Source organism: Mycteria americana, chromosome 5 (genome assembly GCF_035582795.1).
Source record: "Mycteria americana isolate JAX WOST 10 ecotype Jacksonville Zoo and Gardens chromosome 5, USCA_MyAme_1.0, whole genome shotgun sequence".
Lineage (NCBI taxonomy): Eukaryota > Metazoa > Chordata > Aves > Ciconiiformes > Ciconiidae > Mycteria > Mycteria americana.
The window spans coordinates 42147927-42162482 of NC_134369.1; positions in this window are offsets into that span (position 1 = coordinate 42147927).

Genomic DNA, 14556 nt, shown 5'->3' on the forward strand with positions numbered 1-14556 from the left:
CTCTGTCTGATACTGTAAAGAGCTTCCAGAAAGGGGATTTTTTCAAACCGCCTGTACTTTAACCCTTCCTATTTCCACAATAATTGGAACATATGAACTAATTCTGTTCAAAATGGTATATCTGGCTTGCCTTTGTGAGTGGTCATAAGACAGAATTGTAAACACATTGTTATCTATGGGCCCTTTGCACGTGGAGGAAAAATTGCTGACCATGCACAGACCTCACTGGGAGCCCTGTGACCATGTTAGCACACTGTATATGTTAATATCATAGAGCCCGTCTCTCAGCTTTGATTTATAACAGACTGGGCAGCATAGTGATGCAGCCTCCTGTTGTTTGGGTTGTAAGACTCAGTGAGCTTGCATCTGTTCATGTCATGAAGAAAGTGTAGCTCATCTGCAAAAAAGGTGCCAGATGTACTTGCTAGAAGCCCAGCTTCTAATACAGGAGACTATGTTGTTTGGATAACAAGATAGGGGAGTAACGTTTTCTTGGTTTTCTTCCATAAATGCAGGAAACGGGAAGTGCAACTCAGTAGGTAGGACTTTGGCTTATTAGAAGAGTAATACTTTCCTATCATAATAATAGCTGCAGAAGATTAAAGAGAAACAATTATTCTTAGTAAATTATAAACATATTCTGCCATAGAATGTTTTTAATTAGCTGATATCACATGATTTTGAATAAGCAATGTCTTAAACTTATGAGTATTTAACTGCAAGGAAGAAATGTAGGTATTCTAATATGTTTATTGGCATGAAAATTGTCATGCTAATAAAGCTAACGGTTTATAAAAGAAATAAAACAAGAATATAATAGAAACACCAATTATAGCAAGATAATTATGTAGATTATTCTCAACATAATTAACTAAACAACATAAGACATTGATTGGCTGTTACCCATAAGCAATAAAAAATTATCATATAAAGTTTTAAATAGAAAAAATGGAACTACATTATAAGCACCCATTTTAGATTTAGTTCCTATAAGGGCAGAATATTTCCTCTGCAGCTTACTCAGCATCCCGTTCCCCAATTGGTATTCCCTTGAGTTCCAGTCTATATCACACCAACAAGGCTTAAATTAGTGAAGATGCGAATATGCTAAAATCAAAAAGATCCTAAATGAAGCTTATTTTCTATTTGTTAGACTAAGCCTTTTGGATTTACTGTATTCCATTAAAATATTTTTTAATCTCCAAAATTTTTTATATATTCCTCCCAAATGGAATTAACCATCTTATCAAGGCCAATATCAGTCATTGCCAAATGATTTTATTTTTTAGTAACTGCTTAGTTTACCCACAGAAGCATGTTCTCCTGCTGTCTAAGGCAGGAACAGGAAAGTTTCTTAGTAAATATCACACACCCTTTATCATCAAAGGGAACAAAAATTTTGTCTTACCTTTTGTTCCTGAACTACAACAAAGATTCTAATAGCATGTGCCTTGAAATGCCACAAAGCAGTAGATTTTAGGCCTCGCTTCTGTTTTTCTCATACTTTTGTATATTATAACTGAAACTTTCTTTAATATACATATATGTGTATTCAGCCTTCCTTCCTATAAGGAATAATCCCCATCCCTTGGGAATGCACTGAGAATAATTTCCTAGCTTTAGGAAGCTAAAGGAATTCTACTTGGTAAACCATAGCAGTACTTTCCCTTTAAATGTTTGCGTGAACTGTCAGAGAATCTAGTTTACCTCTGTAAGAAAACATGTATGATCAGTTGACTCTTACAGATTCAGGACTGCAGAACACAGACTGAAAGGGAATACAAAGAAGCAGGGGGGAGCGGGGACGTGTCCTGTACACAAGCCATTTCCAGGAAAGAAAAATCTCAGTTTGACCTGAGGATTGAATGTTAAATGAATTTGGATTTTTATATTAAGGCAAATTTAGAAGATTACTTCTACTGAACAACTTAATTCAGTTCCTGTGGTAAGACTCATAAGAATTTAGTGCATCCTGTATTAATGTAATGATTTGATTGCTGATTGTATTAATTCAATGGTCTGTGATTTAATTCAGTCCCACATCTGAGCTTGATTTTCTAATGTTTTGGATTAATAATTGACAGTGGTTTCAATTTATGGTGACTGGCTTGCTTTTTTGTTTGTTTATTTGTTTTACAGTTTTTTATAAAACCTGCAAAGATATATAAAAACAGATTAAATGAGAAATTGGTAAGTTGTACTGGCAGTCTTAAAAAGTTACTTAGGTACATTCTTTTGCCTAATCAAGTAATTGATTCTCTTTCTGAAACCCACAAACTGATTCCCAAGCAGAAAGACGGGGTGAAAAGAATGCCGGAGTTTTGCCAGGTTATCTGTGACACTAGGCTGCATGTTTCCTTGTACCCACTATATGATACCATTTCCACTTCCTGTGTAGACTAGTGAATTTTGAAATAAGAATACCATATGCACATATGAACTTGAGCATGAGCATGTCCTGGTTTCAGCTGAGATAGAGTTAATTTTCTTTATAGTGGCTGGTATGGGGCTATGTTTTGGATTTGTGCTGAAAACAGCGTTGATAATACAGAGATGTTTTAGTTGTTGCTGCACTAGTCAAGGACTTTTCAGCTTCCCGTGCTCTGCCAGGTGCAGAAGAAGTTGGGAGGGGACACGGCCAGGATAGCTGATCCAAACTGACCAAAGGCTATTCCATACCACATGACGTCATGCTCAGTATATAAAGCTGGGGAAGAAGAAGGAAGGGGGGGGCATTCGGAGTGATGGCGTTTGTCTTCCCAAGTAACCATTACACATGATGGAGCCCTGCTTTCCTGGAGATGGCTGAACACCTGCCTGCCCATGGGAAGTAGTCAATGAATTCCTTGTTTTGCTTTGCTTGCATGCATGGCTTTTGCCTTACCTATTAAACTGTCTTTATCTCAACCCATGACTTTTCTCACTTTTACTCTTCTGATTCTCTCCCCCATCCTACCAAAAGGGAGTGAGCGAGCGGCTGTGTGGTGCTCAGTTGCCGGCTGGGGTTAAACCACAACAGTCCTTTTGTATCCACCCCTTATTCCATACCATTTACATCATGCTCAGGTCTCACACTATCCAATACATTCTCATTACCCACCGTCACCCTTCCCATCCTTTGATATAATACACACATATCATTCCCTTAGTCTATGGACCACCCCTATAAAATGTCTGGAAAATGTTCGTAAATGTCCACAAAATGTCTACTGAGTTCATTTAGTCCATGACTTTGGGCTCCATCTCTTATGGTGGTCACTCAGGACAGGAGAGGTGGTGTGTTGCTTGGAGTTATTGGGCACCAAAGCCAGCTAAGGTCGGGTCACTGTGGCACCTGCACTGCTTCTTGTAAGGCTTGTCCTGCATTGGTTCAGGTGGTTCCAGCTATAGTTATTCCTATAACATGCAACTTATATCATGGGTTACAACAATTTAAAGGTATTTCCATCACAACCTCCACCCCTGGTCCCTTTGGACCAGACCATCAGGTTTAACATTGCAATGAACTCCTCCCCTTGCTCCTAGCCTGGCTAGCAACAAGGGGTTCCTGCTATAGTAATTCCCATAACGTGCAACTCAAATCCCGGGTTACAACAGTTTAAAGGTATTTCCATTACAATCTCCACCCCTGGCCCCTTTGGACCAGACCATCAGGTTTAACATTGCAATGAAGTCCTCCCCTTGCCCCTGCTCCAGCTTGGACTTATCCACAGACTGTAGTCCTTTCAGAAGTAAACTTGCTCCAACATGGCCTCACGCACAGCCACTGATGCTTCAAGGTGTACCTGCTGCAGCATGGACTTTATCCACAGCCACAGATGCTTCGAGGTGTACCTGCTGCAGCATGGACTTCATCCACAGCCTCAGATGCTTCGAGGTGCACCTTATCCAGCGTGGACTTATCCTTGGGCCACAATCCCTTCAGAGGTATACCTGCTGTGGCACAGACATAACCATGGCCACAGATGTTTCAAGATATACCTGCTCTGGCATGGGCTTGTCCATGGGCACAGACGCTTCGGGGTGTCTTGCTCCCTCATGGATTCATCCACAGGTCACAGTCCCTTCGACTCAAGCTCACACCGGAGTTCCAGCCTGTCCAGTACAGCAGCACAGAAAAAGCAGTGATGCCCTGGCCATCTGCCAGCCCAGGCGCATGGCCATTGCTGTTATCAAAATGTTCCCAGGCACAGCAGGGTGAGATGATAAGCAGTACAGCAGCACGGCAAGAAGCAAAAGCAAAAAAGCAGCCACTAACGAGCCCTAGACTCTAAGGTACTGTAAGGCAAGCAAGCCCCATGGCAAGCACAGAAGCCTGCCGATTAATAGCTAAACAGCAATAACAGCTATAAATTCTACGTAGCACATTCCAATCAAATCTGTCATTATCTCGAACCCTTCGAGCTCCACATTGGGTGCCAAAAAGGACTGTTGTGGTTTAACCCCAGCCAGCAACTGAGCACCACACGGCCGCTCGCTCACTCCCCTCCAGTGGAATGGGGGAGAGAATCAGAAGAGTAAAAGTGAGAAAACTCGTGGGTTGAGATAAAGACAGTTTAATAGGCAAAGCAAAAGCCGCGCACGCAAGCAAAGCAAAACAAGGAATTCATTCACTCCTTCCCATGGGCAGGCAGGTGTTCAGCCATCTCCAGGAAAGCAGGGCTCCATCATGGGTAATGGTTACTTGGGAAGACAAACGCCATCACTCCAAACATCCCTCTTCCTTCTTCTTCCCCAGCTTTATATACTGAGCATGAAGTCATATGGTATGGAATAGCCCTTTGGTCAGTTTGGATCAACTATCCTGGCTGTGTCCCCTCCCAGCTTCTTCTGCACCTGGCAGAGCATGGGAAGCTGAAAAGTCCTTGACTAGTGCAGCAACAACTAAAACATCTCTGTATTATCAACGCTGTTTTCAGCACAAATCCAAAACATAGCCCCATACCAGCCACTATAAAGAAAATTAACTCTATCTCAGCTGAAACCAGGACATGCTCATAAAAGATGTGAAAACCAAGACCTTATACCTCAGTTCCCACAAACAGAAAAAAAACACTATTTTTAAATAGTTGTAAGTTCTAAACACAATAGCATCATGAACATAGTAGAAACAATCTATAAATCAGAGTAAATATTTTTAAAATTATTTTCCTGTTGCAGCTTGCATGAAAATAATGTAAAAAGGAGAAACAAAATTATGCAAGCTTTCTGCTCTACTCTGTTAGAATACTTTATTAATATTCAAATAACATATAAGTATGCCTTCAGATTTTTCCAGAAATTCTTCTTTTTTTGGTATAAAATCTTGTATGGCAGTAAGAAATGTCAGAGCTAAAAACATAGTCAAAAGCTTCATACTTAAATTGTCCATTTATTCTTTTGTGCAGAGATTGAATATAAGGGTCCATACTTTTAGTCAGTGATGTTGACAAACCTGACATAAATGAAACAACTTACAGCTGAGATTCTGTGTGCATTTGACAAGCTATAATGGAATTGTTTGCAAAATTTTATTGAAATCCCTGCTTCCATTTATCTTTGTTAGCACAGCTACAGAAATCTGCAATATAATATTCCTGTATAAATTAAACTAACTATAACAGAATTACACAAGGAGAGGAAAAGAGAATAGCATATTTTATTCTAAAGGAAAAATGTTTTTGTAGGAAAATATTTATACATCATTACTTTGACTTTTATAACAGGTGGTTTCAGTCCATTTCTTTAAGAATGCCTAAAACTTGCAAGAATCTATAATGGAGGACGTCGAATAATTTCCTTTCTCTCTTTTGTCAGGAAGGGAATTTCTGTACATTAGTGAACTTTAACCCCGACTCTTCTTCTTAACAACTGACAGGGTAGATTATCATTCCTAAGTGCTTCGTTCTCTTTTGCTATACGATGCAGGATGAAAAAGTTCAGAGCAGTCTAAACTGTGTTTGCTGAACAAGGGACTAAGTTCGTACAGGCTGCTAAGCACTAATTCTCAGTCCACCAAAATGTTTAACTTGTGCATAAAGTTAAACATGCAATAGGCCTCCAAAGTCAACTGAAATCAAATGCTTCTGTCCATAGGTCCCCACCAAAATATCTAACTGGAAAATATCAGGAAAGAAAGTCTTATCTTGAGTTCGATTATATTTTCATATGCGTATTTTATATTGGCTTTCATAAGACTCCAAAAGTTCCTATGGCCTTGCAGTTAGTGACCAACTTCAAAAATACCACAAAACAGAAATGTCATGACAATAATGATATAAATGTGTAAGTACAGCAAAAACAGCTGAAAGGAAAAAAAAATCTTCGAGTGTTTATACAAGTTTTCTGAGAAATGGGAAGCAAATTGTTTCTGCTCATTTAAAGTCTAACCGCAAGAATATTTATGTACTTGCCTTTCATGATAATGCAAACTAAATGATACAGGAAATCAAAATATCCAAAATGTGCCAGTATGTATTAAACTGTTCTGTGATTCAGCTGAAGTTCCTAATAAACCTAGAAGTTTAAGATAACTATGGGTAAAGAATACATTGCAGCAGTGAATTTAACATCCTTTTCAAGGGAGAACAGCCCGAGTCAGCTAGCCTTTCGTAACCCATTACAGTCTGCTTCCATTACCTTACACCACCTTCTCTCCACATTTAAACCTCTGCAATCCTGAAGAAAACAACTCATGCTTTGACTCCAGAAATTAATCTAAATTATTTAATTATCTGAAATGGGCTCATTCAAAATCCATTTAATATTTAAATTGTTTCATTATTTTTCAGAAAATTGAGATCTGCGTGTTTACATGAAAATCATGCAATGGTGTGGGATATTCATCACAAAATGTCATAGTGTGGATAAGACCCTACCTAAATGGCAAGAAAGCCAAAAGAAGATGAGCAAAGAATAATCACTATTTCAGAAAAAAACCCAACAGTTACTCAGGATGAAAGTTTTAATGATCCATTTTACCCTGCTGAAGTCAAACTAGATAAAAAATATCTATGTTAAAGAAAATCGGGGTGTATATTTTGGGGTTTTTTAGGAAGAGTCAAACATTTTTTAAAGCTCTATTCACCATGTTAACTGAACAATTCACTAAACACATTTGATCGTTTTGTAATACAAAAGAACAAATTATATTTCATTGTTTAATTTTCAAACCATTCAGCACAATTGCTTTTAGATTGCTAGTCTGTTCATGTTAATACAGTATAAGGTATTGTGCCATAATAATAAGGTATGTGCCAAATGCTAAACCCTATCATCCTTTGTGGCTAGCCGACTGCATGCTTAATATTTTCCCTTAAGCATTTTCTAGCTCTATTTCTATCCAGTCTTGCCTCACAAGGTTGTGCTTAACGACAAAAACTCCTGCATAAGTAAAATACAACACCTTCAACAGAGGAGGCTACAGCATTTAAGAGGAAATAGTGAGAGGAAGCTCTATGTCCTTTTAAATAAAAGCTCTAAATTCAGAGCTGTTCATCTTCGTTTGGGTGAGAGGCTTCCATTGGGTGCGGGAGGAAGAATTTTTGCTTTCTTTTTGTTTCTTTAAATTAACATTTTAAAATTATTTTCTTTTTGGTTTTGGACAGATGAAGGGAAAATGAAAGTAGAGAAGCCTGAAAACAAAGCAAAAATTTCAGGAAATGTTTCTAAACACAAAATGAATAACAAAAAAAAGGGTATTAAAAATATTTCATCATTTCTCCACATTCATTCAGTCCTGCAATCTGTGTTGGCTACATCACTGATAGCACAGAGAAGGATTTTAGATTTTAAGAAAGTAAGCACACATGTTTATCATTTTATCTTACTTTAAATATATCAGAAGCAAAAATACTTTTTCCTTCTCTATGCTTTGTTTTCCACAATAGCTACTGTTTGAGAAAATGGATTGATATGAAATCACCACTGAAAAAGCTTCTGATACTAAAAATCCCCTGTACCTGAAAGACTTGCTCTCCCTCCCTCTCTGTGCAGACCTGTCAGGTGCTGAAACAAACATGGTTGCTGGAAACCCAGCTCCTTTGTAATCAAAGGGAGTTTTCCCACAGGCTTTGACAAGGCCAAGATTCCACCTTATAAATTAAGTCAAATATTTATGAAACCCTTTCGAAATTTCAACTCTTCCACATGCTTTTGGGATCCTGAAAAGTCCCAAAATGTGCACGGCAGGAATTCAGCTCCCTTTATTAGAAAGAACTTGTATCTGTTTACTTTTACAAAATGCCAGATACACCTGAATTTTCTTTTAGGTATTTGCTTCTTCTGACTGCTACTGTCTCCTGTTGTGTTATGTTTTTCTTCAGAAGACACTTACTAGTGAATAACTGAAGTATTTGAATATCAGCTTGACATAAGCTTTATATTTTTGACATGCTTTTTATAATATTTATAAGTGTGTTCATCAAGACAGCAGTGCTCCATTGCAGGGGATCACTCATTATTATGCTCACAAACTAACGCTGAAGAAATGTATAAAAGATTTATCCCAGGGTTGATACATGCAGTTGGGAGTCTGGAGAAACAAAATTTCTCCTGCTGTGAGACAGAGAGGAGGGCAACTTAGACAATGTATATGATTTGAAATGCCTTGCTGTGCTGGTTGTCCACCCAGCTTGCCTGAACTTTTTGAGTGATTGTGCTGCTATGGGTGCATTTCCTACATTCACAGATGATGCAGAGGCAGGAAAAAAATACTTCAGACTTTTGTACAGTGATAGGCCTGATTCTTTAAATTAGAATACTTTCTCATGCCACTTTGCCCCCACTTTACTACGCTAGTCTATCCCAGCCTGCAGCAAAGAGTATACTTTATAACTAGCCCTTCCCCTCAAAGCTTGTTCACATTTATAAGCAGGTATGAAAATTATTGAAAATTACTTTCACGTTTCCCTCAGTGTCTGTATCAAATGTCCACTAACACATACCAGATCCTTATTTCCCCTTTAAATACCTCTATTCAATAAAATGCAATGTAATGTAGTGTAAAAGCAGGAAGTTTTAGAAAATGTATTTGTTAATGACATCAAAATTATGCTTCTAAGGATGATACGTGAGTGTCATCTAGGCCATGCATCATTGTTAAACATCTAACTCATGTTTCGACTCTCTCTAAATGTCTATCATTATGTAGGAAAATGTAGATCTAACTCAGTAATAGTGGGTTGGATTTTTTCCTACTTGCTTCAGCAGAAATAGGATTTTCACTCATTATACTTTCTGATAAATCCAGGTAGAGTTTTCAAAAGCTGCATTACAACACAATAATTCTTTGTACTTAAAGATCACTTAGAAATTGTCTTGCTAGTATATATATAATTATATTAGAAGTTTGCTTTTAAATGCATTACTTGTTAATAAATTAAATATAAGTTTTAATAGGTTTTTCATTCAACGTTAAATTAAATTTTTAGGAAGACTCTTTGTGGCAGTTAGTGTCACTGATAACAAACCAAAAAGCTACTTTGAGCAAAGTGATCCTAGTTTTCATCTGAAATAGGGTTCATGTCCTGCATGTTTCTGAAGCTATTATCCTCAGAGTTATTTAAAATGTGGGCTGCGGAATTTATGACTCATTATTCAACAAACTGTTACTTAAACCTTAGTCTTCCCCATTACCAATAGCAATATTGAATCTCTTTTTTTCTGTTCTTTTCTACAGGATTTTAGCTAACTAATGGAATTACAGCATAACACCACCCTCAACTTCGGCAATGCAGTGGGGAATCTAGTCTGATTGAGTAGAGATTTATCCTTTAAACCCTGTGACTTCCTATTATCTTGTTTTCATTGGCATTAGGCAAAAGGTGCTCCTGGGTAAAACTAATTCAAGCAGTTGAGAATTCAATTTTTGTCAGTATTCTCCTTCAGTTTTCATTCACTGATACAAACCATTGTGCTAGAGATATATATCACTTTTGTCTTCTCCAAAATCTTTGACTAGATTATCATCACCTTTATTAACACTGGAAGTTTAATTTTAAAATGGAGTGCAAGAAAGATTAAAATAATTTTGCAGGACAATTTGTATTGTTGTCTGAAGCATTAAAACTTCAATAAAAATTGAGTAACGTATTTATCGGGGGGGAAAAAAAGCTCCTATTTTAGCTCTCCTTTTGGTCATTGTACTTGAAGTTGCCCTTAAACCTTAACAATGCCATCAGACAATTGTTTGATGGGATGAAATATTCCTCTAACAGAAAAGGCTAGATTTGGAGATGATGAATCCCATGAAAAGTGTTAGCAGGTTAGAAAAGTCTGACAGAACTAATACATCAACAGATTCAGTACAGCAGAGAGAGTGCCTGATTGGCATACGAAATTCAGGGAGACCTTTGTTATCATTATATCCTTCTCCCAACATCCTCTGTTACGTTAAAATTTTCTTGTCCCTCTCCAAAAATAGCTAAAGAGCCCTGCATAAACCCACTATCAAACCAAAATGTACCAAAATTCCTAAGAAAAATGTTTTCTAAGACTTTTAGAGAGTTTCTCTGTATAGTGGCTGTTAGTTATGTGCTTATTCTGAGACAGCACAGGTGTTACAGTCACTGTAGTTGGATTGCCCTTCTGCTACATGGTGACCACACATTGAATTTTTTGTGATAATTATGAATGGAAAGCCACCGTCAACACAGAATAACCTCATACCAAAACAAGCAAATAACTTTATGAATTATCATAGCTGAAATGGAATGACAGTAGAAAAGGCAAGGTTGGGCACTTGGGAAGTAGAAAGACTGCAGTCTCCTAACTGTTCAGAAAAGTTGGAGGTAATTTAGAAAGAAAAAATACATGGCAGTCTGTCTGCAATGTGAACTATACTCCAGTTCAGTAGCTTGAATTGGTACCTTAGGAGGATGAACTTAGGAGGCTGGATCAAAGCTGAAATTACTCTTATTTTCTGGAGAAAAAAATAGGATTTCATTAAGAATTAAAATCCCTCATTTGAATGTCATAGAACATAATTAAATACTTGAAGCTTTATGTTTAATTGTTCTAAATTGCAAAAGCCCAGCAAAGCAAGTGAAGCATCAGTGGAGGATTAAGATATTTCTTTTCAAGGAGCAGAGTGCAAACAACTGACCACACTGAGACATATTGTCTTAAAGATATATTTTTTCACTTGAAATTCAAGTCTTTTTCCAGAGAGATTTTCAGTGGTAAAAACACGTGTAGGGGTTCTGGTCTGGATTGTCTCTTAAATGACATTGAAACTGCTTTCAGGCTTTTTTTTTTTTTTTTAAATCCCAGACAGTGATAATTATAATTCCACTGTAACTCATATATATTTTGTTTTAGTAAAACTATTTTTAAAGATTGAAAAAATATTTAAAAGCATCAGAAATAAAGAAAAAATGATTTTTCAAATGTGGATCATCCCTACTTTTGTGAGAGGAGGGTGAAGAAAAATTAAAAAGTTAACTTAATTATACTTTTCTTATAAATTACCAGTGAAGAAGGGCTTCCTACGGGATGAGAATATTAAAACATACAATTGATTTTCAAGCTAGCTTTTATTTCTATTTTTCTCCTAATGTCTACATCATGTCCTATTCATGATAATGGCACTTAAAACTAAAAAAGGGCTATTTTCTACAGCTTTTATGCCACTGTAAAAAGTAGCATGCATATCCCCTCTGATTAACTTGGGGTTTTGCATATGAACATAAAAGGTTGGTACTGTTTTGTCGAGCATCTAGGTACTAAACATTGGGAATATTTCCATTTTAAGTTATTTTTTATCATGAATCTGTCTTAATTGGCTGGATCCTCAGCTGTTACACAACTGCATATAGTACAAGTCAAGACGGCAATGTTTATAATCCAATAGTATGGAAACAGGGGTAAGGATCCTTATTGAAGCCCTTATTGTAACTTTATTGAAAAAGAAATAACAAAACAAAATCTAGGCTACTCATATGGAGGTGACAACTGAAAAATTTGAAAGCTGTTTTATGAAGAGTTTATTTCTAAACATTTTTCCCTACTAACTTTACCTGTCATTCGATTGCAAACTTTTCAGCTGTGACCTCATTTACTTTGTTAGAGATCAAAAATCGTGTACATTAATGTATTTAGGTGCAAAAGGGTTGTGAAATCTAATCGAGTCCAATCAGTTTAAAAATGGGGTACAAAAACGGATGTGATAAAGACTGCCATGAGCAAACTTTCCTTTTATACTTTCAAGCACAGCTTCTCTGTTCTGTTCTCTTCTCCATAACTTTATTTGATTAAGTAGTTCTATTCTGATCTTATACTAAAAATAATGAACAATTGAAGTTTAGCCTGAGTTAGTGTGAGGGGCTTTCAGCCTGCTATGGGGCAAATTCTGCTCAGTGTCAAAGGCATAACTAAAGGCAGAGAACGGGCTCATTTTATGTTCCAGTTCCATGAAAAAATCAAAGTTGTTCAGTATCGAATATCTTTTCTACCCAAATATCATATTAATTAAAGAATTGTGCTCTACTCTTTTCCTCCAGGACCCTGAACCTCATAAATTTTAGTTCTCTGGGAAAATTAGAGTGGGTTCAAAGTGATCTCAAATTCATTTCTTCCTAATCGGTTAGCTCATTAAGCAACTTTAACCGCCTTATGTAACAGCTTTTATGTTAAATAAATTATAATAAGGAATCAATAGTAAAGCTAGCCTGATCAGGGAGAGGATCAAAGCTTTATACACAGATTATTGGCTGAATGTCCTTGGAGTGTGATCCCTAAGAAATTAAGGGCAGATGCTTAATAGTCTACAAAGCGATTTTTATCTCACAAGTACACAGATACGTGACCAGTCTCGTGTGCCTACGGGTTTTCAAACAGATGCAAGTACAGGTCAAAACTTAAATATGCATGTGTTCTTCGCACCTCAAGCTAATTAAATCCTATTCCTTGGCATGTTCAAATTTTTTATGAATTTGTAAACAGCAGCATAAACAAAACACGTCTAAACTGTTTTTTTCTTAAATAACTCTCTTTTCTGATGTTACATAACCTTTCACATAGTCTTTCCTTCACCATTTATGTTCTCTAACATATGGTTAAGTAATATCAACTAAAGTTTCTAATTTTCCAGCAGTACATAAAATAAGGTTTCTTTCTGGGAAATTAAACAATATGCGGATTGCTATTTAATATTTAATAGATGTTATAAATGTGCAGATTCATCACTTCTTGTGTGCAAGAAGGGGGGAAAAAACAGGAGAAAAAAAGTTAAAGAGTTCTTTTGTAGAAAAAATCACCCAGAACACGAACAATCTTTGCTTAAAGTTCTACTCTGGAGTGCAGCTTTCTAAAACAGCATTATGGAGTTCAGCTTTTATCATCTCAGTGATTTGCAGATAATATCTGTTTTGTGTACAAGTGGAAGGACAGTTTATTCTAACTGCCAGCCCAGCTCAAGTTATGACCTAAAAGCCAAGAAGGCTTTTAGGTTTGGTTTGGTTTGGTTTTACTTTATTTTTTTGGGGGTTTTTTTTAAATCCTGACTCAGGTATCACCAGTAATAAAGTTTCTGTAACTGGAATTTGGCTGCTAAATTGGTTTAATGATGTGGGAGACAAAATAGAATAAGCTATTCTTTTCTTCCACAGTCTTCTTTAAGGCAAATAAATCTATTGAAAGCTTTCTTACTAAAAGCAACAGATAGATTCTGAATGCCTAGGAGTAAGTGTCTTCAGAAGGAAACTGACCCTAGAGGGTTCCAAGAAATGTTAAGCCCTCACAACTCCCAGCTTTAGTCACCCTTGCTTCCTTGCACCACTTGATATTATTCCTTTCTGTTCTCAAAATGAGAAAATAGCTCATGGGAATTGCTTCTTTGCTGTACCCAAGTAATCAAGCTTCAGAAACAAATGAAAACAACAGAACAAGTGGAAACAGAACAGCTCACTTTCTCTGTAAGTTTATATTTTATTGCTCTTTCACAGCAAACTCTTGTCTCATCACCTGATATTTTCAATCGTTTAGTGGGGAAAGGGCACTCCCCATTCAGGTTCTCCAGTATGCACAGGGACTGGAGTATAACTGTTACTCTGCTTTCCTGCTGTTATAAAAGCTCGTTTAGTCTTAGTAATGGTTATAATGAAAGAGACGTTTTCATTCTCAGTCCAGTTGTTTTCCATTTTTGGCTGATTCAAACCCATAGCCTAAGATAACATGCTTAATCATTCTTTCAGGTGGTTCACAAGTTGGCAGTTTTAACTTTAGAATCAGAAGATTAAGTAATGCTCTCTTAACTGGGCACCGTGGCTAGCCATCTTCATTTTTATATCCTGCACCCCTCTGTTTCCCTAAGTTGTTGGTCCATTATTTAGTTACTGAGCAGTGAAAGTTATGTTTCCAGATCTCTGCTGTTCAAAGCCTCTCTCCAAAGACTGTTCATTACTAACATATATACAAAAAGCCTTTGCTGCATGCATTATGCCAGCAAATCAGGCAAGAGATTTTCAAATATTATGATAAAGATGAGGCTTTTTAATAGATGTGAAAACACTGTTTCCAAGTGACTAATCTAGCATGTCCAGATCAGGGCTATTCAACTTTTAAATTATCATCTATGCC